The sequence below is a fragment of the Hylaeus volcanicus genome, chromosome 5 (assembly GCF_026283585.1).
Source record: "Hylaeus volcanicus isolate JK05 chromosome 5, UHH_iyHylVolc1.0_haploid, whole genome shotgun sequence".
Lineage (NCBI taxonomy): Eukaryota > Metazoa > Arthropoda > Insecta > Hymenoptera > Colletidae > Hylaeus > Hylaeus volcanicus.
The window spans coordinates 1186776-1213298 of NC_071980.1; the positions used below are offsets into that span (position 1 = coordinate 1186776).

General features: G+C 51.2%; 1 long non-coding RNA gene across 1 annotated transcript; it reads right to left on the reverse strand.

Annotated features, from left to right (window-relative positions):
• Positions 1-2742: 2742 nt before the first annotated feature.
• Positions 2743-10013, reverse strand: LOC128877470 (uncharacterized). Its single transcript, XR_008457249.1, has 3 exons — positions 9684-10013; positions 8966-9599; positions 2743-4379 (listed from the first exon to the last, which is right to left on the reverse strand). It is a non-coding gene; the product is annotated as an uncharacterized LOC128877470 (long non-coding RNA).
• Between the last annotated feature and the right edge of the window lie 16510 nt (positions 10014-26523).

A 26523-nucleotide genomic window follows, 5' to 3' on the forward strand; every position in this document is an offset into this window, starting at 1 on the left:
GATTTCAAGATCGATACGGCGCGTTGGGTCGGAGTTTAATTGAGAAAGTCCGCAACAACGGCGACAACCATCGGGAATGAGACGAGAGGAGAACCTGTGTCGTCCTGGGGCGAAATCTCCGAGTTGCTCGTAAATCGATTCGCTCGAGAAGCAGAGACAGAGGGAGAGGAGCATGCCGGAGCTCTACGAAAATGACCCACCCGGTCGATATAAAAGAGCGCGGGAAGTTCATTTAACAGACCATAAAAAGAAGCGAGAGAACGGGAACGGAGGAAGCGTTCGCTCTCGAAGTGGATGTTTGCCAGCGGCATCAGCCGGTTCTTCGGCCCCAACCGGAAAGGGTGCCTGCCGGAGGATTTGGAATTGGGTGCTAGTGTCGGGAGAGTAGGTTAGAACGACGGGCTATCGGTGATCAAACTCCGGGGTCGAATCCAAAGGCTTATCTGCAGAGGAAGGCTTACAGGCTCGAACGCCGCTAGGACCTTGCCCGGTACGAGGTGGTCCTTTCGCAGGAGCGACCGCAAGGATCGTTCCGATCTTAATCTGACCTCGCCTTTTCCCGTAATGTTCCTTAAAAGTCAACCTATGGAAACCGTTTACACCTATGAGACGAGGATAGCATTTTCGCCGTTATCTATTTTTTTTTTTATACAATAATTAGACTCGTCGAAGCACTCCGTGCCGCCAAGTTAATTTGCGTCAAACTCTACGACGATCGGCGAAGTTAACTGTCGCTGAATTCTCGCGGGAACGAGGTTGATATCGTTAATAATATAAGAGATGAAGGTAACATCGAGACAGGATTACTCATTCTCGGCAAGCTGCCTTTACCGACTTGCTCGACCGCTAACTGGCATTTTTCCCAGCGCGTGTGAACTACACCGGAGTCGTAATGCGTATCGAGGACTTGCGGTAAACGCTTTTCTCCGGTTGGAGAGAAAAAAAGAAACGCGCTTCGAACGACGAATGGCCTTCCGCTAGCCATTGTCGGTGGTCATGCGCGGCTCGTAAACGCAGTGCCGTCTCGAGGTTTTTAATACTACCGGCTACCAACGAAACCCAGCGTTCCACGATCCAAACGATGACGCCTAAACGAAAAGGCAAATGGTCTCTTTGGGTACGCCTTCGGGTACTGCTTTATTAATCACGGAATGAAACGGCAGAAGTTTCCGCGAGAGCTGATATTTTTTTTTTCATTGGATGTTCGAGGACCGTGGCACGGAGGAATCGTCGATGTTCAAGCGCAAATAATTAGAAGCACGTACCGCTTTCTTTCCCGTAAAGTCGGGCCTGCTGGAATAAGAATAAAGGGAAACGAGCGCTCGAAAAGTCCTCGACCTGATTCGAGATGGAAACGAGCGAAGGCACGCCGGTGGCGGAGCTAATGGGGTACTTTGTTACCCCGTGGGTACACCCGGGGGATCGAGCGGGATTAATACTTCCGTGTTCGAACGTTCCGCCGCGGACGAAAGGTCGCTTTTGCGCTTCGAAAGTCGTAAAGAAGAACCAACCTCGACGACGAATCCGCTTCGTCTTCGAAAGCGGCATTCCGCGTTACGCTCGCGGTACCACGAGGCATTCGCGGGTCGTTTCTGCACGGACAACTGCGCCCAGCACCGAACCGATGCAACCGCTCCGTCGGTCATTTTCTGCTTTGTACGTCCGCTGATGGACCAGCGCCGATTTTCCGGGCCGTCTGCCACGGCAGACGCATCCCCGATCTCGCGCGATTTCGAGACCATTCTTTTCCGCCACCCTTCGCTGGACCCGCATTTTCGACGGCTTTACGGCAAAACGCGTTGCCCCAAATGGCCTTGGGAGCCGCGAAACCTCGCCACTCTCATGGAACCGGTACAGACAGACGGATCCTTCGACGTGGTTTGGGGTTAATCGACCATGAAAGAAAAATTCTGCTTTAGATGCGCGCGCTTTAATCTTCGATGGCTGGCTGGTTCGTTTCTCGCGAGTAGACGAATTCGTTACATTCTCTTTGCTGAACTCGTTGATAGACCGACGAAGTTGTAAGACTCCTCGACGCGGATGTTTCGAATCTAAGAACGCGTCGAAATTGCGTCGCTTTTCAAGCGTACGAGTGCGCGAACGTTAAAGACCCGTGGAAAATGGACGGTGTGGGTGGTATCGGCGTCGAAAATGTCGGTGGAACGTTCGACGCGCGGTGAGTTTTTTTTATTTTTACCTTTTTTCTCCCCAGTCGAAAAACAACATCATGGAGATCCAGGTGCGACGGTGTTTGCGTTAGCAAACCGTTTCCCGGACGGACAGGCTTCGTTGTGGCCGGGCGACACTGATTGCCAATCAATATGCCCATCTCGCTGGAGTCTAATTCGGCAACAATGTTGATCAATCAGTACGCACACGGCCTGGCCGGGAACCCCCCCCGTTCCATTTCGCGTTCCGCCGTGTTCCGCTCGCAATCGCGCATCCACAACGAACGAACAACGGAGGACCGTTCTGCACCGGACCGTGTTGCGTGGGGAGGGAATGCTCTCTGCTGCTCACTCCCTCTCTATCTCTCTCCACACTCGTCCGATCATTTCCGCTTCCGGCCGTACATCGTTCGACCACCTACCACTTCAATTTCTTGCTGCTCTCGAAACTGCGCGATTCCACGGATGGTAAAACCGTCGCTGACGCAACGTATTCTCGCGAGGCGAATGTAGGATTCTTAAAAAAGTTGGAAAAGACTGGTCCCCGAATTCGAGTCCATAGTTATCATGAAAATGCAATTTACGGTCGAATAGGCAGATCATCGCTCGAGAGTCTCCACAGCTTCTTACAGTTTTATTTAATCCAAGGAGTCAGTGGACAGGCAAGACTCCGATTGTTACGTCAAACGCTACCGTCCATCGATGGCAGCTTCCGATGCTACGCGGTCGATGGTATGCGACAAAAGCTACGATACATCCCACACGTGAAGCCACGTTCGTACTCGACACGGGCCGATAGTCGCGTCCCTGATTGCATCTCTGTTTGTACGTTCGCGCGTTCCCGGAGAGCGCCGTGAAGCTATTCGGTTCGTAGGAGAAGGACGTTCCGCAAATCAAATTGGTTTTATCGTTGGTTACTAGAATCGGAAGATCGCTGAATCTTTTCAAATCAAACTTTCGCTTGCGATGGTAGAGTGTCGGCAGAATGACTGAACGAATCCAGTTATCATGGATTACTATTGGGATACCTTTTACATCCTCCGCATCGTTTTTCGTCTTGCTCCTCGATGTAGACTAAACATTCTAATTGATCAACCAAAGTAGGGTAGAAACTTTATGGTTACTTCGTACAACGTCGTCGGAACAACAAATGGCTCCGTTCCGACATTGTCGGCGGGAAGGGTCACTCGCTAAACCAATATAGCGACCGCGTGTCCGCGGCCACCCCGTAGAAGATGTATGCTGACCGGAAAGCATCGTACCCGGAAACCATTACTGCCCCTCTAATTTCTTTACGATCACGATGCCATTGGTCACGCTCCCGCTGTGCCGTGGTTTACGGCCCAGCCTCGCGGCAAGGAAAGGACCTTCGTAACTTTTTTTTCCTACAAATTGCGGCTTTCCCCCGGAATGCTTCGTCCCCGTCGACCACCGCAGGATCTGGAGCGGTTGGTCAGTTATTAAAAGTAAGCACCGTTTACTGCTTTCCGTTCCCTTGCGATAAAACTTGCGCTCGTAAATAACCTCTCCGCGGAACTGCCTCCTAAATCTGGTCCGATAAAAACGTCTCGCGTATGTTTCTCGCGACACGAGACGGGAGCGGAGGTGGAGGAAGAACAAGGTAGTCGGTGGATTTGCGTGGAGGGAACGTATGTTCACTTTGTCTTTCGCGAGGATCTAGCCACGCGCGGTCTAGCAATAACGGACAGGCAGAAAATACGCGGGTAAAGGACGGGGGAGGGTTCTCGATACGGCGAAAGACGGGAAAGGTAGAAGAAGGGTCAAGGAAGAGAGAAGGAGAGTCGAGGTAGCGAGCACGGATTCGTCGGTAGTAGTGGCAGATAGCAGCGAGTGGCTCGAGGCACAATGAGCCTATCAGATTATATTTCTATTTTCGACACGCGGCCTATCGCGCAATCCCATCTCTCTGGCGCGGCTACCGCGACGCTCTGCCAACACAGCCTCGTCGGTACACGTATGAACGTGTACCAGAGACAGAGAAGGATAGAGCTCCTCGTGGAACACGAACACCGTGTACCAACCGCACGGCCACGCCACGCCAGGATGCTTCGCAGGCCCCCATCTCGCGCTGCCCGAGGGCCCTTCCGTTCTTCGACGCTGATGCTGACTCTGACGCTGATGCTGCCGCTACCAACGATCGGTCCTACTCGGTTGCGCCTCCGTCGAACGTGCATCGAGTTCACGGCTATTCTGAGAAAAGAAAAAAGTTTTTTCCGTGAGTAGGTGGGTCTTTATATCGAATCTGAACGTTTGACATCGTTTTTATTACATGCAAGATACTTCTGCGTTAAAGTTGGTTCTCTCTCATTAGTACTCGCGAGTCTCGTCGAATGCATCGCTTGTGCGGGCTCCATCAAGAACAATACCCTGCGAACGCGACTAACTCGGGAACGAACGCGCGTGCCTAATGTCGTTACTGCGGCCGATGAATTTCGACGTAGACACCGGAACGTCGCCGCGATCCTGCACGCAAGATAGGCCGCTGAAATACGACGAGATGGATACGGTATAACCGGCGTATTCGAGGAATTCGCGTACCCCTGTCGGCTCGCGGCTCGTAACGAGCTTCCGTGGACGGAGAAACGCGAACGACTCGCGACAGCGAAGAGGCGACAAATTTTATCGATCTCGAAGGAAACTCGTATACAGAGGAAACGATCTAGGGAACTCGACAAAGGTAGCAATCGAATATGACACTCGTGCATCCGATTCAGGAGAGAGTGACGGAGAGGAGAGTAACGTTGAGCGGGCGTAGCGGCGGGCGGAGCGAGGTACACTTTGTTTGGTATGTGGTCGAGAGGCTGAAGGCTCGTTTGAGGGAGAGGGCCCTTCGTGTTGCTCGGGTGGGCATCCGGTGGTAGCTCCCGGCTACTTCGGGATCTTCGGCCGCGGAACCCACTGAGGAACCCTGGTGGCGAGTCCACCTTCTTTCTCGGCTTCTTTCGTTTTCTATGCTCCCTGCGAGAGGTCTCAGATCGGGAGGATGATGGCCACGCGTGTGCGTGGACCGCGCGTATACGTGACAGGGACGACGAGCAACGCGGATAGGGAACGATCGAGCGAGAGGAACAGAACTCGAACCGCTTTCTTTCCTTCGGGCGGTGCAGCTTCTCCCGCGATGGTACTGCTACGTTTCTCTCTTCTGCATCTTCTTCTTGTCTTTGTGTGAGCTTGGACGTCTCTTCCCTTTTAACTTAGGAATTGATCACAGTTTTTTGTCTGATCAAACTGGCTTGCCATTCATTTTCACCGTTATGTCTTTGTACTTTATCTGTACAATATTAATCCCTTTTAAATCATGGCATCCCTTAGAAGATTAGCCGCAATCAATGACTTGCTGGCGGAAGTTCGACTGGTGAGACCTCGCGAAGAGAAGACGCACGAGTCATAGAAGGCGACTTTCCGGTACACCGACCTCGATGGCATTCCGAGCCTGGCGGCAGGGGAGGCGGGACGAGCGCTAGACGTCTCGGAGAAAACGTCAAGAGAGACGTTGAAAAGGCTCGGGGTGTTCCTGGTCGACGCGATGGGCAGGACTCGGCGCGACTTGGCAGATGGCTTCCGAGCAGCGAAAGGCTGTCGCGCTCCGCGGAGTGACGGCGAAAAAGGAACGGCTGGCTCACCAGCCGAGGGAGGCGAAGGAAAACCACGGCAGTTATCGCGACGCTTCACCGCGACATGTCCGTTGCCCTCGCTGTGGACGCGTACGTGTGCACGCACGACACTGTAAAATTACCGCGTCAAAAACAATTACGTTACAGGCCAATAGTTCGCGCAACCCGTCCTCGAGACAATGAAGACAACCGAACCACGTTTCCCTTATCGTCGACACCCACCCAAACATTTCTCTAGCTTTTTTCGTCGCCTTGAACTCTATTTGCTTGCTCACGTATGGTCCACCGCACCTTGCTTCTCTTCTCAAGCTCCGTGCATCTTTCTTTTTTTAGCTTTTTACTCATGTTGTGGGGATGAATATAATCCTGGAAAACGTAGGAAACATGTGGGAACAATCTTGAAAAGCTTTTCGTTCAAAATAGTCCTCAATGAAAAGGGCCACCGAGTAAATAGAGGTTTATCCGGAAGTAGAATCGGGCTTCGTGTTTCGACGGGTAATTGCAACGGCGGATCATGAGAGACAATAAAGCGCGTTAATGAACGTTAAACGTTAGCCGGGATTCGTCGGAAAATGTTGGAAAAAAGCTTCCCTTTACGGTGTATCGTGCAATTATCAGGGCGTATTGAGTGTCGGTGCGGCGAGGCGCGGAGTGGCGCGACGCGACGCGTCAAATATTCGCGAGTACAGTGATGCTGGAGCAGGGTGCTCGATAATATCAACGATGTTGGCTCACTCGTGGGGCGGAATCAGCCGAACGGGGACAGGGGATAGCGGTGGTTGCACCGTTGTCGAGTGGAAAGGGGTCCAATCAATCAGCCGCAAATCAGTATGCACGGCACGTTCGCCTAATGCCGCCACTCTTTCATCATATTCATTTGATCGCGACCCCCTCGGCTTGTGCACGCAATCGTTAATGGCGCTGTTTAAAGATCGCTACCGATCGATGCCGAAACTCTCAGCGCATCCGTGAAGATGAGAACCTTGCGGCGTTGATCGCAAAGTAACGAATTCTCGAATAAGATTTTTGTATCGATAGTTACGCGGAAGAATTTTATGTTTAATTTCGATTACGTAATCTAATATGTACGGACCGATGTGTGTATCGTATCGATGGGATTCGTCGCTATCGTGATCCGAGACTGTTTTCGACGAAAAGGCCACGCTGCCGTTCGTCGCAAAGCGTTAAACAGATTACGGACAACAGACGGCGCGTTGCCAGAAGGCAAATACATCTTTGGCTCCGACTGGCACGAGATCGAGATGGCAGCAGGCAGAGAACCCGGGCAAATACGTAATCCGGATTACGGTGGATCCGCTTAGCTTACCGGACACTTGCGCGGTGGAACGATACGGCGCCGATACCGGTACCCCGTTTTGCCTCTCCCGCACCGTCTACGCGCGTTATCCTTCCACGACTCGAAGAACTTTTTAAGAGGATTGCCCTCCTAAGCCTTAATATTTTTAACGAGCTGTTCTCTCGATAGATGGGTTATCGCGACGAGGAAGTGGTCGACAACCGAAAATTTACCTGGATGTAATCCTCATAACTCCGTACGGTGAGAGACAAGCGTGCAAGAGCCTGTCACTCGTTGCAATAATCGCAAACCGCCTGGTAACTCTTTAATCCACTCGATCTAGCCACTAGGAATTAAGTATTGCATCGGCATTACGTCGCTATGTTTACGATATATTCGCGAGTGACAATGTCTAACAATCCCGAGGCACCCGAGCTATAAAGGGACCAATGGGTTCCAACAGACTATTAGCTTCACTAATGGGGATTTTCACGCACACGAAAAGGAGGCGAAAAAAGGAACACGGCTTTCGTCGCGAAAAGCGTAACGCGATCGCCTTTCGTTCAACGTAACAAACCGTAGGAAAAACAAAATTGCGAGCCACTGCATCGTGGAGAACCGTCGAAGCGTAAGTCGCAGGAAACAAATAGAAAATGAGCAAACCTAGAGGGGAAGGATAGGGAGCGAGAGGGGTAGGTCCAATTTAAGCCGATCTCACAGTGCAAAAATGCTTCCGATGGCTCCGGCTCGGTTCATTAAATGGAACCCAATAGCGGTTGTTTGCGTTGCCAGACAGCGAATCCGTCGCAAATTGAATGCCATATTGCATACGTTCCGCCCGTGCTACGCGCAGCGCCGCGTTGCCGTGGCTTCGGCCCGTAAATGTGCCCTACCGTGCTATTATGTCTTCCAATTTGTTCAAAATTAACGGATTTAATATCCCGTCGAAATAGAATAAACAGGGACGGAGACGCGATCTGAAAACGGTCGGTCGTGCTTAGTCGTAATTTTCGTAGGATAGAAACTTTTTACAAAACGAAAGTAGTCACATTGTCGGCAAACGTTTCGCGATATTATCGGGAAAGAATGGACGGACATTGCGACGATACGGAGCATAGTTAAAACACAATTACCGGCACAGACCCCCACGCATCAACCCCAGAACAGACCGCGGGTGTACCGCCCTGTCAAAATAGATAACGTTCGGGGTAAGTCACCCCGAAGTTAAAACCCGTCCGTCCCTGCAGCGCGCTATAGCGCTATAGGTCCATTCACTTCGGGTTAACGTCGACAAAGGGTGTGCACGAGCGGTAACGAAGGGGGAGGGTGGCTACGGGAGGACCATGATACGCCCTGTGTGCACGTTTTGCTACTCGCGAACGGAGTTAGGGGTTGATATTGCCGGCGTCGGGGGTGGCGGTGACGTCAGAGTTGATTAACATAAACGATTCGAACAAGCATCCATTGCCCGAATCGACATCGCCTATCTTTCCGGCGTGTTTAGTTTTCCCAGCCTTCCTTCGTGCAGAACTACAGTCTTTTAATACTTTATCCATTAAACCTATACCTGGGCTCCAGGCGAAAGAATCGGATGAAACCGACAGCACTTAGATATATCGATCGTCTCGAACGGTAATCCAGATTTTTGGTCGCACGTGCGCAATTTCGAACGAATTTTCGACAAAGGGTGGTCTTTACGATTCGAGGGACGGAGCTGCGACAACCCTTTTATTACACGACCGGATGACTATAACTATTTGACGTGACGACATTAGCGAAACCTCGTTGCCCTGCCGTCATTATTATTATTCTATAAATGGCCGACGGGAGACAGAGATACGGATAATGGGACACGAGTTGCATACTTATTACGCTCGAGTTTCGTCCGTTTTATTTATCCGGTTGCACTTTCGTTGTTCTTTCCTTTTTTTCTGTTGCTGGGGAGGAACGCACGATGCATCACCGCAAGGCTTCCATGTCCTTTTCCGGAATTTACGAGCCTGCGCTACGACTTCCTCGTGACGCTTCGATGCTGGCGAGAAGGACTGAGGCGAATTATGCAGCTATTCTTTACTGCCTCGTCTTTCGGTAAGAGCCCCTCGATCCCGATTTACAACGCGCAATATCGTCGTTCGTAGCCCGGTCGCATCCATGGATCATTGTACGTCGTTCCGTGGTTCCGTGCGTGTGGACTCGAGTCGTTTCGCGTGCACATTCGGTAAATCAGTTTCCCACGTACCCGTAAAAGGCAAACGCCGCCGTTAAACGGACCGATCTTGGAGATAGACTGTAATAAGACGACTCTGTTGCCTGTTCTTTACACGCCTCGATACACGTTCGTCTAACAAGGGAATGTCGCTAACAGTTAGATGCCAATTTTGATGAAATTCAAGCATTTGAAACTTCGATACAGCTATATAATAATTTTCATTCCGTTGCGTTGGACGATCGAAGTTGGTACTTGTTGCTCCCTCGTGGCAATAAATAACAAACGAAAATCTACGGACAGATACGAACAATACCAAACAATGTTAGACATACCGAATAAGCAATGATGTTACTGCAATGTGCAATGATATTTACCGCCACAGCTCAACATGTTTCGTTTATATTTCACCGACCCTCGTATGTTATGCATACATTTGTCTTTTCCAACGAGTACCGCTGCATCGCATCACAGAGTTGGACGAGAGATTTTAATCACACTTGAGAAATACATTTTGAAACCATAGTTTATGTCAACTTTCCGTCACACAACAGTAGGGCATTATCGAATAGTTCGGACATTCCGGATGCTACGCCTCTGACAGGGACAGATGACCGGCGTGGTCCTTTGACCCGCGATGCGGTATTTTGGAGGATCGACGGATACCCGATGCAGGAATCCCAATCCCAAGAGCTGACGAGGCAAAGCACCCCGGGTACAAAAGCCCTTCGAAGATACTCGCGCGACCGGGAATCGTGTTACGAGGAACACGCGTACCGGGACTGTCGTATCGAGGCATCGCGGGGATCCCATGCATTCCGCGATCTTGCATTACAATTGCTAATAAACGCCCTCTCCTCGGCTCTCTCTCTCTCCTCGTTCTACCGGTTCCTCCACCGAGTTCGTCGCTTACACCAGAACTCGGAGGGCTACGTGCCTCTGTCTGCCGCCTGTTCTTTGCCTCCTGCACCCGCACCCATCTCACCCTCTCCTCGCTATTGCTGTTTCAGCCGCGTAACCGTAACCACGGAATCCGGCTGGGTATCATCGAGAGAGGAGTCAACGTACAGAGAGTGCGGGCGATTTGCTGACGGAGGAAGGGAAAGAATCGAGGTCCGTCGTGGAAGAGGTACGGAAGACCTAGATAAACGTGCTTTGGTGGCGAGGAACATATACAATGAAATAGATCCTTCAAGGTATAATCTAGGGAAATAATTCTTTAAATAATATTTCGATGAAACATAACTTCGATGAAATATCAACTCAAGACGACCATAAACGAGTAAGCACATTAACAGCAGGTATTAAGGAAAACCTCTTCCACAGACACTACCGTGCCACTCAAAAGGGACGTTATAAAAAAAAAAAAAGAGGAAACAAGTGCGGGGTCGGAGAAAACTTTTCATTCGCACTTTTGCATTTTAAAGCGATAATTTATGCGCGCGTCGAAGTGGAACGGAATGCAAGCGGAACAGTCGAGAAAGAGACGGAGAATGAGCGTCGGAGTGAGAGTAAAGGAGCGATCGGGGAACGAACGGCAGAGGGGAAACAGGAACAAACGTCGCCATTATAATAGATACGTTAGCATGCAAACGTTGTCTTTTACGTTTGTTGGTCTGTTATAGTAGCGGCTATCAGCTCAGGTGCGTGATCCGTGGTTATGGTACCCGAACGTCTGGGATCTAAATAGCAAGATGACTGGCAAACCTCCTTGAGTTAAAGACAAATATAATTGAATCGCCCTAAAGCGAGTATCCCTGTATCAAACAAATCGTTGCGCTAACTACACGCTCAACGGAAACAGATAGCAGGCTTTAGGCCGGAAGCAAGGTTGCCACTAGGTAGCGGCTCATCGGAAAGGATACATGGTGTCGTGGATTGTGTGAAATAAATCGTCGATGGTTACGTCCCTGGGGCCCCCGCATGGTGAATGCGGTACGCGGGGTTTACGTTTCTGTCGGGCAGGGTTGGTGCGGGCGCGGGGAGATAGAGCGGTGGTGGCGGTGTCGGTATATAGCGATGTCGGCATCAGGGCTGGAGACGCGCGGAGGGGTAGAGGATCGACTCGGTGAACGCGGAGGAGGGGAATGGCGCGGGTTTGAAACGTTCGAGGGTAGGGGGGAGGGGGGGGGGCGGCGGTGGCAGGGGTGTAGCTACTTACCATACTCCCAGTATACCAAAGTCCCGCGGCCGACTCGCTCCGCGGTAGATAGCAGTCGCTAGCACACCACGCTTCTCACCGGCGATCGTTGAAACGGAGAGAGCGGACCAGATGTCCCTCTCGCAAAAATGGGAGGAAATCCTAGTTGCGGCACGCGACTCCGGGAGCTCTTTTAATTCCGGGAGTAAAACAGACGACAAAAAAGCCGGGTTCACGCGGCAGTCCCATCGTCGCGCGTTGTCTGTGATCTCCTCGCGGTCCGATAGTAGCAGTAGATCCGTGGTGGCGCGAGAGGGGGGAGAACGCGAATGGGACGAACGAGGATCGAGGGAACCTGCGAGTGCAGAAGGCGCCGACCACGAACGCGTCGACGAGGACGACACCGAGATGCCGGTTTCACGTTTCATGTGGTTCCGGTCACGTCGGTCACGTGGTCGCCGATCTCGTCGATCCTCCCTTCTCCTTCCGCCGTCAGAACTCCCCGTGAGAGCTTTTTCGCTAGGGTGGGGGGAGTGTCAACTGAGAATAGGTGGGGGCGGATTGCCGTGAAGGGGAAAGAGACGGAAGCCTGAAAGAGCCGCAAACGACAAGGAAGAGTGATACGTGGGGGGGGGGGGGGCTGTACGAAGGTGAAAAGGATGTGTTGCCGCGTCGATTATGACCACGTGGGGTAAGTGAACGACGTGTATCAGTATGTTTGCGCTTTTGATCTCTTCGGGTGGAGGGATATTGTTTAGAATGTTTGCACGAAACTTGTAACGAGTAATGGTTTTACATTGTTACGCGTAGCTGGAAGTAGAGTACAACCATTTGACATAAATACTCCCTTCGCGCGAACGTTAAACGAGTTCAGTAGAGCTAGTAGTATTCATCGCCAGTCGTAACACAATTAACGAGGGTCTATAGATTAAGCACCGAAATGCACAGTATGTGCACCAACAGAAGGCTGTTCTTCATAGGACTCGAATCACCGGTTGGCAGCGTCTATTGCGGTACCTCCGGCGAACTTAAATCGCACAGTTGGCACGCGAGCTAATTGGTCGTATCTCGCGTTGCCCAGCGTGCTTTATCGCGTCATCCGTACCGGGCTCGAAAGAATTCACCGTTCCAACGAGCCATTTAACCAGCAGCGTGTTCTTCGTCGCTGCGATTATTCCTCCTTGCCACGTGGCGTCAAGCCACGTGCACTTTCCTCCCTCCTCGCATCACGCGGCTTTCCATCTCTCGAACTTTCGCAGAAAGTTTGTCAGAGCGGTTTCAGTGTTGCGATTACGAGAAGATTTTTTGCACGGTCATTGTGTTGACCATGCCTGATAGTTCACGCATTGTTCGTTAACATCGATTTCGTTTCGTTTTCTGTGTTCCGATGAACAGTTACCCGAGATCATAACAACGGGTCATTTTTCAATTAATCGAAAAGCGTCGCGATCGATCAGGCCATGCACACGTGTGTGGTTGGGAAGAGATTTGAACCCAAAACACATCGACGACACCCAGGACGACAGCGTAGGGTGGGGAGAGTATAACTTTATCCTCGCTTAATCGCCTTTTCGATAGGTACGAGCCGATCCCTTTGTTCAGACAATACCTCCACCCTGTCCCCGCTAATGTATGCAGCATGCCGCACTCCCCGCCAGTTCCCTCGGCCTTGTATTTCTCGCGCGATGACTCCGAGGCTCCTAACTCCACCGTAGTCGCTACCCCGTACGAAAGCCAGCCGAGGCGAGGGAGAGACCTCGTACTCGTCCGCCTTTATTGAATTTTGGGACCGTTCCAGTTGGAACAGAGAGAACCACCGAAAGAACGAGCGAGAGAGAAAGTGCCAAAGGGACAGACGCATACATGTGAGTGTAGAGAGGACGAGAGAAAAAGGGCTCTGGATAGGTGGAGTGCTAGCCAGAATTAATTCTCATCCCGGTGCATTGCTTTTTACGATATAACTGCGGTTTGTTAGTCGTTATTCACGGTACGAATTGAATTTCCTGTTCGCCGCGGGAGAGAAATAGCACGGGTCGGGTTTCTTTTCTCGATCGTTGCTTAGTCAGAGTCAGGGTGTACAGATAAGAGGGAAACGCGTTATTTCTGGACGAATTGAATTAGATATTTTAGTTTCGGAGAATAACAATAAGCTCTCTTATTGAAAAAGAGAACCGAGTGTGTATAGTTTTCTCGTAACAAATGTTGCAACCATAACCCGAGGTCTATCGTCGGCAGCGTCCCGTTTCTAATCGACTCGTTTGCGGTCCGCCAACGAGACAGCTCGCGACCGCGTCGCGGACGCGGTGCGATACATCCAGAAGCGCATTATCTTTCCAAGCGGGAGATTAAAGCAGGCGTGGCCGTGTTACACAATGCCGCAAACACGACGCAACCGCGGCGAGAGAAACCGGGAGGGTCCGGGAGCCACGAAGGAGCAGCAGCCGGAGCGAAGGCGGTCGCTTCGAGTGAAAGAACGGTCGAGAGCAGGGAGGACGGAGAAAGAGAAGGCTCGAGGACAGCCGGGTTGACAGGACACAATATTGCAATAACTTCAATTACGCCGACACGACGGATCGCCTGTGGGGTGAGTCGACGGATCCCGTTCCCCGTCCGTCACCCCGTCGCCCCCTTGTCCCCGCGTTTCGTTCCATCCATTTGTACGGGCGAGTGACACAGACGTCGCGGTCGAATTGGCTGTCGGATCCGAAATGGGGCTACCTTTAAACAAGTGCTTCTTAATAAACCATTGACGCGCGAAACCACCCTCGAAAATTTGCCCCTTGGCGGGGTCTCTTGCTAGGCCGACGTCGCCACCCTTCTGCAGCTCGGGAGTCGTCGAGGGACACGTCTAGTCTCCGTTACTTCGTTAAACTCGAAACAGCCAGTCCGTTCTTCCGGCGAGCCGCGTGAAAGTAACGAAGCGTTACGCCGTTTTTATTCCGAGGAAAAATTTGGACGCGAGCCAGACGCGAGGAAACTTCCCGCCTTGTTCACGGTTCGGCCGCTTCTTTTCTTCTCGGTTTCGGACCAATTCGTGAAATACACTCTTTCGACGGCTTCTTCTCCGCTGTTAATGCCAAACAATTATTTCATATGGTAGACTCTCTCGTATTCGAACACCCATTATAACAAAGTATCAAAGCGAGTGCGTGAACATTTTATTGAATTTGAAATGTCAGTTATCGTTAGTGTCGAGGTACTTTCCTTAAATAAATGAATTTGCATAAAATTAGGACAGCCTCGCGAAAGGAGGGCCGAAGGAAAGAACAAAGCGAATTGTCGCGGTCGGTGACAGCGACGCGAACAAACGATGACTTATCGATCGCTCGAAACGAGTTCGAACTGTGGAAAAGTTCCGCGGAGTCTTTTGCCCTGCGGCTAAGGGTATTTCATTGGGGTGGGCACGCACCCCTCTCCGCTTGTGTCCCACTCGAAATTTCGCTCGACTAGCGATTTTTTTTCAACATTTATTCGACAGCTGTCGTCCGCAGCGTGCGCGCGTTTACCTAACACGCTTGCGCGTTCGCGCTTAAACGGAGGGTATTTCGAAACAAATGTCCACACGTCTTAACGTTGGTTACGTTATCACGTGTTCAATGTTTATACTTTTCTTCTCGAATCGGAAACGAAACCGTTAGATGCATCTCGTAGTTTCCTTGTTCCGTCAACGAGAAGTTCCGTGCGCTGAGCAATTTTATGCCTACTTCCTCGCTTAAAGACGCATTCCCAACCGAGTTTCGCCACGCTTGTATCGTGTCACTCGCAGGACGCGATAACGCTCGCGGAAGCGCGATTTGTAGAAAATTTCGCGAACCGTTCAGTTGTCACGTAAACGTATCGCGAGGTTTGTCACGCGAGCGAAACGAATGAACAACATCGTCGAGCTCTCAGTTAATTGTTCCCCGTTCGCATGAGTGCGTGGGCGCAGCATTTCGCTTTCTCCAGGTAGTAATCGCCACTCGTATTGCATCGGTCCTTGACGCGACGCGGGGGCACGCGAAAAATTAGCACGAAATTGTGCCGTTGCACGACACTTTTCCACTTTCATTATCCAAAGCATCTTAACTCCTGATATCTTAATTCCCGTTAAGGGAACGATTACTCGTAGCCGCGTAGTTCGCGCTCGAAGAGTTTCTCACGGCTGCGTGACAATTTACTTCGAATCCTTCGTCTCGTCCGTCGTTTTCACTTGAACATTTATGCCAGACGTTACAGTTCGAATTTACAAAATAATACCGGGACGTTTCAGTGTTAAAATTATTTTTTATTCAGGATTCGAAATTCTGATCCAAGCAAGAATTTTGCGAATGCCTGATTATTCCCCGGAAATAAATCTCATTTATCCGTGCTCTGAAACTCGATTTCGGTGCAGGAGAAACCGCATCGCCGTTGGATTCCGGATGACGAAGGCCGCATGCTTGCTTCCACTTCTTTTCCCGCGCAAGAAAAAAGAGAAAACCGTGCGCGCAGATACGACTGCACCGGGGAACGCGGCGTCCGAGCCTGAGAACTTCGTCAATTAGAGGGAACAATTAGTCGACGTAGCCGCGATCGAACGCGCGACACAGGCAGCTACGCGCTTGAGCGATAGGTAATAAGCAATAACGGATCGTCAACGGCCCTGGCGGCTTATCTTCTCTTGTTTCGCGTGCAGGCGGTACGTTTAATCGCGGAGACGCCGTACCGCGTTTTCCTGCGTCGCGTGACGTTGCGCAAGATTTTTTCGTTCGTCTCGAGACCTGGGGCAAATCTCGTTCAGAAATAATAACTTGTCCAGTGGTAACGACTGCTGCCTTCGGATCAGTGATGAAATCGAATAAGAACGATCAGTTTCTCGATGTAATTGGGAACGAAGTATTTCTCAATGAGCGCGGTTATTCTAACGACTAACCATCTCTCAGTCACACGATTCATCGAGAATGGATCCTGCCGGAATTGGACGCGACACCATCACAGGTCTATCTGGTGAGACTCGCGTCAAACCGTCTTGAAATTTCAGATATTCGTGTAAGTCTACTGTCCAGACTCGGCGAATCTTCTGATCATCGACGCAGTCGGTCTCGACGCCAATTTTTTCTGACGTCTCCTGACGCGGAAACCGCCGATGAACGACAAAAATCCACGGGAATGCACCGCGTCGCCGAGCGTGCCTACTTTCCCGCGGCGTCCGTATCGCGCTCGTCGTTCCCGTTTCCGTTCCCGTTCCCGTTCCCGTCCGCGCACGGAGGATTCCTTCGATCAGTCAGCGACGGACACCGGACTGCCAGTCGAAGAAAAACCTGACTGCCAGGGCTTGCTCTCGCGTACGTGAGTTACGTGACACTTGATCGGCTGTCGATTTATCGCGATCGTGCGACGTGTACGCTGCCAACCGGATGCGAGATTCGTTCCTGCCGATCCATACGACGGTCTCCGACGTTACGTGACGCAACGCGACGTTCTTTGCTTTTGCTCGCGTTTACGCTCTTCTTTGCCATCGACGGACGGCGGCGAGCGTTCGTGTCAAGGCCCACGCATGCTATCGACTTTTCTTTGTTTAAGAATTTGATCGAGGAGCATCGAGTCTCGATTAAACGCATCATTTCCTACTTTGAAGTTTGATCTTTCGGTCTGGCCACATTCACGCGTGTTAACATTGCTGTACTGGCCTTTGCGATCCTCTTGGATCACGTAGATACCTGTTCTGCGCTTGGTTACAGTTTCCAATCGTTCTCTCGACGCTGCGTCCGCCTACGCTACATTGTTGTTGAAATTCGTTCTTCGTCTACTTTGCGCGTCGGCAATAAAGACAACATGTTGAACGGATTGGCCTCAGGCTGTGAATGGAAGCTGAAAGGACGACCGTCCCGAAGCAGTAACGCGAAAAAGAGAGGCACGTCGGCAATTTTCGGGATGGTCGCGAAATAATGATGATCTTTATCCCTAATGAAATTAGTCCTGCTCCTCCATAGACCGCAGGAATAGACATCGTACCGTGAAATTACGGTAATAGGCGGCGAGCCTGTAGATCTCCGGCTGCACGAAAGCCACAAGAGTGGCTCGGCGAACCCCGCTGGAAGGAACCGTTTTCTCGTATATTTTGCGTCGATTTCGCGGCGCTGGATCGGTTCGGTTCGCCCCGACTCGGCTCGGCCCGATCCGATCTTCCGAGCTAACGCGGAACGATCCCGGGCCTATTTAAGGCGACCGCCTAAATATAGTACGCTGCTTTTACCGGAATTTAAAATTACGGGTCGTAAAGAAGCCGAGGGCAAATTAGACGGAGGATCCAGCCCCGCGGGTGCGTTTCTATTCTCCACGGAACTCCCGTATCGGAACCCTAGAGCTTCGTTTTGTAGCTCCGTTTGAACAGAGTGTCCTAGTCGCTTGCGTTGAAAGTTTTTAATTAACAAACGTTGTGCTTTCTGCATGCGCACCGATTTCTTTGCACTTGCCTCGACAGCACGCGGTACCTCCTCGACGTCCCGCGACACCGTCCGAGTGTTCGCGGGTGACAACGTCGGGACCCGCAGCCTCACGAGCTCGTTCTGGTGGAAACAATTGCTGCCGGAGGGCATCATTTACATCATAAGCAATCATAATGATCGAATTTTCGGGGAACGACGATGATCCAACGAGTGGAACGAGGGGAGCCAATTCAGAAGTGGGTACCCACTTACCGGCCGTACGAGCAAACTATGCTTGCGCTAGACAGACCGGAGGGAGACCCTCTCCTGACTCTCCCCCACATTTTGCAACCCCATAGCTTCGGGCTACCTGTACTCGCTTACTCGGAACCGCCATCCGAACACCTCCTGTTCCCCTTGCGACCTTCGAAAGAAACCTTTGCGAAAAGTCTTGCGATGGAAGTTTGATTCGTGGACCCCTATCCGAAAGATTCTGCGTTCCTCTTTGGAAATTGAGCTTCTTTACTTGTCGCCGAGATCGGTATATGAAAAGGCCAATTACTTACGTCTCAACCCCATACAAATGTATTCACTGGTAGAAAGTGACCTCAAAGTGACGCCTGTCACTTGTGGACATCGGACCTTCCTAAACGTAGATCTGTTGAAAGTGATTCCTGAATTTCTGCAAAATTCGGGGTGTCCGAGTCATGGAGTGGCGCATGAGGTTGGCGCTATTTTCTACTCGGGTTTCACCAAAGACGACTGTAGGTCTGTTTTTGGCTTCGCCGACACGCTCTCTCTCTCTCGGTACGTACGACTGGGCCTATCAGTATGCGGACCACGAAACCTCTTTCTCAGTTCTCTCCGTCCCTCCGTTGCGTTCCTTCTTCATTCTACCGAGCATGCTTGCCTTTCCTCTCCCACGATGCTCTTCTCCCTTGTCATTCCTTCTTTCTCCCTCAGTCACCCCTCGCGCGACTTCCTCGTCTTTGCGTTTTCTGCCCTCTCGTTCTCTCGCTCATGTCCGAATCGAAACGTAGACTGTTTCGGAGAGAGAGTGTTTCCACCGTAATACCGAAACAGTATTGATTGCAGCCTGCCTAGCTTAGCTCTGCCACCTACTGCGATACGCGCGTCTAAACTCGCTTATTTTCTCTGAACGAATGGCGCCGGCTCATTGCCTGTCGCGAAACGAGACGTGTCGTCTCCAACGCCTCGCAGAGGAGATTCTTCGTTGCGTACTTCTGGCTGTCCGATCCATGAACGTATGATTCGTGGACGTCCAATCCTGTTGATCCAAGGATGTAAGTGACGAATTTAGCGCTAGGCTACTTTATTCGTACCAGTTGTCCGTTCAGTTGTAATCGGTTGACAATTTCGGGTCCCAGGATCGCTGGGTCGAGGCTGGTGATCGATTTTGCGGGGAAATCTGTATTCGGTCAGCCGTGACAGGGCTACGGAAATCGTAGCTGTCGTCCTGGACCGAAATTGGCTCGAGGACCGTACTAAAGGGTAGTAACGACGTAACAATGACCTCGGTAGGTTAGGGTAGTCGACGTTGGTGACTCGAAGGGCGGTGGGAACGGCAATTCCATCTCCGGAAGATGGGGTTGCCCTATCGTACCTTGCCAGATAATTAGACCGGTAATCGAGAGACGGTCAGAGTTTCGAAGTATTACCGTTCTCGACGGTTTAATATAGACTGACTGCCGCTGAAATCTCCGTTTCCCTAGTTTCATCCATGATCTTATCTTTCTTATCTTCATCGTTGACCGTCGGGATGATTGCGTCGGTCCATTCTAGAAATCCACCGCCGTAATCTTTCGAACACTTATCCGAAAGATGGTTACTGTCCGTTCATCGTACTTTTCGATGGCGAAGATCGTGTAGGTAGCAGGATTCTTCAACAAAAATGTTGGAAAGGGTTGTAAAACGTCAGAGAACACGGAGAGCAACCGCGAGGCGGCAACGCGAACCATAAGGTCGTAACGCGACACGCCGATTACACTTTGACGAGTTTCGGACGCAAGCAGTTCCCGGAGCAAAGTTTTCTCGATATCCTCCGAGGAGCCAGCCAACCAGCCGCGACCTTTCGTTCTGCGCGACGTTAGCCGTAGTTCCCGGGATTCCCATGAAAACAAGGAAGTCAGAGTTCACGAGGTCTCGGGTGACTGTGGGGTATTTCTCGTGGGTTTGGCGACATAATGAGGCGGATCGATTGCCGGCGGCATTACCATCACAATGCCGGACACCCCCCTGCGCGACGACTATGCCCCGACGCTATTGATAGACGGCAGGAATTTCGGAAGAAAACGGGGAAAAAGCGGGGAGCCCAGCTCGTCAACAGAGAAGGAGAGTCGCGGATAGTTGGCTGGGAAGGAAGCGAATAGGGAGAACGCCGTCGCACCAGCGGGCTTATTAGTCAGCAATGTGATCTATTTGCCCTGTACTCGCATAAAGAACCTACGTTATTGTGCCACTATGTTACGAAGAAGGGCGTTATTGCCCAATAGGGACCTCCAGTTAGATCGTACGCCACCAACCCGTGGCGACGTATGGCGTACGGTTATGGATATCGTTCTCGTTCTTTTATCTTCCTTCCTCTTCTTGCTCTCCATTAACGGATCCCCCGCAGGCTTCTGCTAATATGCCAGTAATTTTTTCCCCATTCCGGATATCGCTTTATTATTTCCTGCCACCGCTGGTGTGTGCGTTACCATTTGCTAGCATTTTTGTCGCAGCTAATCCGTGGGAAGGGAAGTTCATAAAATTGTAGGAACAACCGGACACTGTCTCCGTGACACTTTCTACTCGCGACGTATCGAATTTAACGCAATCTCGAACTATCGTTCCCTCGGTTAACGACGTTTCTTTAGGAACGTTAACACCGACGCTCGATCGTTGAAAGCGAAAACGCGGCCGCGTAGAATCGGAGAAAGCCGAAGAAGTCTCGAAGCGTCTCCGTCTTGGCGACGACGCGCAGCTCGCAGGGCCGAGGTTTTTCGTGTTTTGAATTTTAAAGCGGGTTTCAATAGAACAAAAGCGACACTATCGACGCTCGGCGACCTTACGCACCGAATGCTCGTCCCGTTCTTAGGTGGTCGCGTATAGGTACGCGTACCTGTCTCGAATCTACGTCGTCTGGGTTCTCGGGGTGTACACAGGAAGGGTCTTGTATATCTCTGACATACACGGTGTCTTGAAACGACCAAGTTACAGTTCTCGCGCCTGGAAGATCGTTTACTTCTAGAATCTACTCTACATTCTTAAGATATCGTTCTTGATCGATAAATTCGATTACCTATCTCGGAAGAACGTCGCGTTCGCTCTCTCCGACCAAAGAAAAAACAGATCGCCCCGATTAAAAACTCGTCGCCAATACGGGAGACCCTTTTAATTGCCTTGTAACGAGCTCTCTGAAGATTAAATAACAGCTAGCAGTCGGAACCAGGTTGCGCCTGCTTGTAACACCTCGAATCGATCGGAAAAACGCTCCAACGAACACTAAGAACTTCATAATTCGCGACAAAGGTGGATCGATAACGAGCTGGATATCGAGCTGTTGCGTCTCGTAGAACATTCCTGCGGACGTTGACGAGCTATGTTTTGCGCGGCAACCACTGAACAATGTCGTGATTTTCAAGATGGTAGCGTAGGAATGGTGGAAGCGATCGTGGGATGTGTTCGATGCCTAGTTACAGAATTCCAGTAGACCAGATCGGTGTTACTACAGTTACGCTAGGTGTCCACTCGAGAGTTTTACTTTCGAGACTCGCTATGACAATCGGAGCTCTCGTAGGATGACGTTTAACAGACACTCGGTAGATAAGCGGCGTCGGTGACAGGACGATGGTATGGCCTCCATCCGCAACGCTCCGTGTTCCATTGTCGGTTTTGGTTGGTCGGCGGGCATTGTTTAGCATCCCGCGACGCGGATTCAGCCCTGTCTGACTCACGCGATCGGCTTCCGTCCGCACGTCCGAATCGAACTGTCAACGTCGACTCCGCTCGCTCATTTTGGCGCGAGCGTCAATGGCGTCATCGCGGGACGAGCCGTGCCAGGTGCGCGTTTCCTCCTTCGACGAATGCATCCACGTTCGGTAAGTCCAACGCGATTTTGCAACACGACTCGATCGTCCGATTATTAACGATTTTTACGTTTCACTCTATTCAGCTCCAATCGATGAACGAATCACGTTCTCGGATTAGTTATCGAAAAACTAACAAAGCCGTTCGATTCCATCGATCGTGGGGACCGCTCTAAAAGCTCTTGGTGACATTTCCCGCACGATTCGCGCGAAAAGCACGGTTCTCGGTCTATCGTGGGAAGTTCGACGACGATGTCGTGGAAAAAGGGCGAGGCAGTGTGCTGGCGAAGCAGCGAAACGCTTTCGGAAAATCCATAGCGTCAAGGAATATACAAGGTTCCAGCGTGGCGGAACACAATGGCGTGTTGTTAGAAAGGTAGGGCGATAAGAGCGAGCAAGAAGGAGAGCCTGATAGGGAGGAGAGGAGAGAAAGGGAGAAGCAAGGAGAGCTTGCGGCGTCGGTCCTTGCCCCGAGTACGTGCTTCGAGTGACAAAGCTTCTAGCATGAGACCGACCGACCGACCGACCGTACGAACGCCGTACGGAACGATACGGCGCATCAAGGTCCTCGACGATCGATAGACACGCTCGACTGAAATCTGCCGTTCCTCTCGTAAGTTTCCTTCGCTTCCTTTTTCAGCTTTTTCGAAGTCCCGAGATTTTTGAAGCTTTTTCTCGACGTAGCCGTTCCCTGCTCGGAACAAATCGCTTAACGAGAGCATCGGTGCCCTCGTCAGAAATTGTTCACGATTCAGGCCGATCGCTTCATCTTCGTTGAAGCATCGGGATCGCGGAACGCGATGAGTTTTCTCCGGACGTGTTACGTCTAAATCGGGCCATATCTTTCACCCAGGATCAAAACACGGTTCGTTGTATCGCCAGGCTACGATATTTTGATGTCTCCTCTGGTGAGTGTATTCACGATCGAACGGAGGATCTTTCGGTGTCCGAAGGTATACAGTGACAGATTAGGGGATCGAGGTGTGCCGTTGGTACGTACGTAGGTGTCGGTAGATCCGTATCTGGTCCCATCGAGCTGGTCGTGCCCGTTCTCAGCAGCATGAAATGAAATTTGACAGATCGGACCGACGTGCGTCTCCATCCAGCCCCCCCCCTCCCCCTCCCCCTCCCCCTCCCACCTGCTCGTCGTCTTCCCGTTTTTACTCTTTGCACCCTTCGATTCGATGTCGCTCTCTCCTTCGCACTGACCCCATCTTCCAGTGCGATGTCTCTCGCTCTTTGGTCGATTTCATGAGAGCTGGAGAGCGCTGCAAAATGGCGTTGCTCGCACCTCCAGGGTGCCCCACGGGCATCGAACACCTCTCGCCTACTACGATGCCCCCTCTCAAACGCCTCGTGGGGCCGTACACCCCATTTTATACAATTCTCTTTTATCCGCCACCTCCCTGCCGTCGGTTAGGCTCCCTCGGGGCACAGTTCAAGCGGGCCTCCTTAGTTCCAAGCCGACACCTTTTTACAAATACATCACACGGCCTTCTGCCCTCGCCACCCCGTACCGTCCTGTCCCGTCTCCTCTCGTCGGGGTTTCACGCATAGTGGGTGCCACATTTGCTTAAGTGCGTCAAATGCTCCGTACCACTTGGCGCTTGCTTCGCTTTGCAGGTACTCGTCCCGCAACCGTAGAACCCCTGCTGGCAATCAAAAGGCCCCACGGCTATTCGCGTATCAGCGAGTTGACCCTTTCTTGGCTCCTGCTGGAACCTGCGATCTCAAGGATACAGAAACCTCAAACGAAAATCCATTAACAATGAAATACCGTAAGTTTACATAGAGATAAACATAGCAATTGTTTCGAAGAAATTTTTAAAAATTTCTACTAACATGGACCCACCTTGCGAGCAATTTTCCGAACAGGCTGGTCCGGAGGTTGTGCGCGTCGTATTCGAGGCACGCACCCTCGCGAACCCGTCGCAGTCTCGATGTCCATCAGCGACAGAGCGAACCCGATGAGATTACGTTACCCCGTAACGAGTTTTTTCTCGCCCAGGCCCCGACCGCCCTTCGACCTAACGAACATAATCTGCCATCAAAGCGCGGGAAGGTCGTCGCGACGATCGTGATCGCGAACACCCCCAGGACACCCGATCGAGCGACAGCTGTCCCCGCATCGAAAACCAAATTATATGCTCAAAGGATCGACCGATTCTCTATTTAGATTTTTATCTGCGGCCCGTTGATGCAACGCGCCGACAACGTCATCGAGCACGGCAGCCGTCTCTGGCACCTCCGATGGGACAGGGCTCTTAATAACGGGACGTGTGAAAGGTCTGGCGTCCGATTTCCTCGCAAGTTTAATCGCGTTTCTTTCGAAGATCCGATAACATCTAATGGGGGCGCATCCATGGACGCGTTCCCTCTTCGGTGGGAGCGGGTGACGTTTTCAGACAACCAGGCATTCTTTGCGAAGACAATCGGCGAAGACAGGGGACTTGTGCTTAAAACGAATGGAACGTCTCTGTTGGGAGGTGTTTTCGAGGCGTTTGAATGAAGTATGATTGGTAGGGAGAACAAAAAGTGTTCGTAATAAGATTAGTGTCACACGAAATGCAAGTAAATTGAGAATTTAATATGTGTAATGTTGTTTGGATTCGAAATAGAGGTTTACTTAGTTCGAGATTATAAATCTGTGGTCGTAAAGAAAAAAGGGTGTGTGCGGTACGTATGAAAATTTATGAAGCTTTGATGCTAGGTAGGATCATGGCGAGATTTTCGTCATCCCGCAGGACAGTGGACGGGGCAGAGCTTAAGTGGTGCAACGAAGGAAGGAGGGAAGAAACGAAACGCTGAAACATAAAATTGAAAAGTTTGACGTACGGCGGTTTATGGGAGTTTTAGGACGCAGTAAAGTCGCGCGTTATTTCTCCTTCCGCGGGTCGTTATATTTTTCTTCGCGCAGTTCGCAGGCTCTCGCGTGGAGCTTTTTGTCACCGCGTTTGTTCCCGAGGCGGTTGTCGTTCAAAGGAATAATCCCTGTAGCCTCTCCCTTCGACCGTGCTTTTCGTCGATTTTACGAGATCCGTCTTCTTCCGGCAATCACTTTCTGCGAACCAATGGCCTCGTTCGAAAGACGCTTCTTCGCAGTATTAATGACTCTGAAAACTTACAAAAAAATACCGAAGTGTTAAATTCTACGCAGAATAAGAAGATATTTTAGTACGGTAATTAGAACCGAGTCAATGAATTCCCGGCAGATGAAGAGGTTCTTTCGCGCAGGGAGGGGGGACCTTATGAAAGAAGTTGTTCGGCATTCCGTGCTCATTGAACGGGCGCATTCCAGGCCAGGATCCCTGCGGAACGGTTAATTATTCGAGGATTTTTGGCCAGACCGCCGGTGCGTGCCCCTCTGTCGACCAGTATCGCGGAGGGCTGCTCGGAGAAGAAGAGCGAGTCGAAGGGGTTAGCGATGAACTTCGACTCGCTAATGAAGCGCGTCCCCTCTCTCTGCCTAAACGAGTCATCGCCTCCGCTACGGATATATTTTATTGCGCGGCCGGTCTGGTTTATTATCGCCACGATCTTTCCTTTCTCCCTCGATAGCAGTCGCCACGGTTCTCTCTGGCTCCGACTCCACCCCCTCACCCGAGAGCGTTAGGCGTTTCTGCCTAGATCAACCCTTCCTCACGCCCGGCAACCACGATATCTCGACCCTCGGAGAAAACAGTGACGCTCAACGAGCCGTTCCATCGCGCACGAGTTCCCGTGAAATAAAAGGGTTGCGCGCGAACAGTGTGCGTACCCGTGGGGTGTGAGGACGATCGCGATAAGCAATGCAACCCCTAACCTTACGGTGGCGAGTCGGTGGAACGTTCGTGTCGCTACGCCGGAAGAACTTCGTTCGCCACGAATCCCGGCCACCCTGCCCGCTGTTATTTCGCCGACTTTATTGACCTACATTAACCCTTCGCTCCCTTCTGGAATCTTTACGAGTTTTCTATGAATTTTAAACAGCGTTCGTCGACGTTTTGTAAAGAGTTTCTTAGAAACACAAGCCCTGATGAGCGAGTAATGATGCCACTAATGGTCCTGTTTGTATTCGAATATCGCTCGCTTCCGGCGGAAGGGGAGCTTCCCAAGAATCGCTTGCGAGATATGAGAACCGGTGGCTTTTAACGGAACGAGCTTAAAACTATAATGCACCCTAATCCGGCAATATCTCATGCTGTCTTCCGGGATTCGTCGCTGGCGCGCAGTCGTCCCTATTTAGTGGATCATATATATTGTACCGTTCTCATCGACGGATCAACCCCTCGACGAGTGACGCTTCACCCTTTCCATCGACTTTCGGTCAGCTTTGAGAGTTTGCCTCTGTTTCCACGTTGGCGGCGTGGAAATTCAAACGTTCAAAAAACTAGAACGAGTTCGTACTTCAGTTTTCTCGTTACCGCGAATTGACTTTATCGAAGGAATACTAGGAATGATAAGTAAAAACGGTACTCGACGATTCTAAAGCGAATGGTTTACGGGCGTCCGTTGCCGACTCGTAGTAGAGTCACCGTTCCGAGGAGCACAGTGGCCGTGGTAATCAAAATCGCTGTTGAGACGATGAGAGAGACGACGATGGGGGATGAAGAGGGCCGGGCGA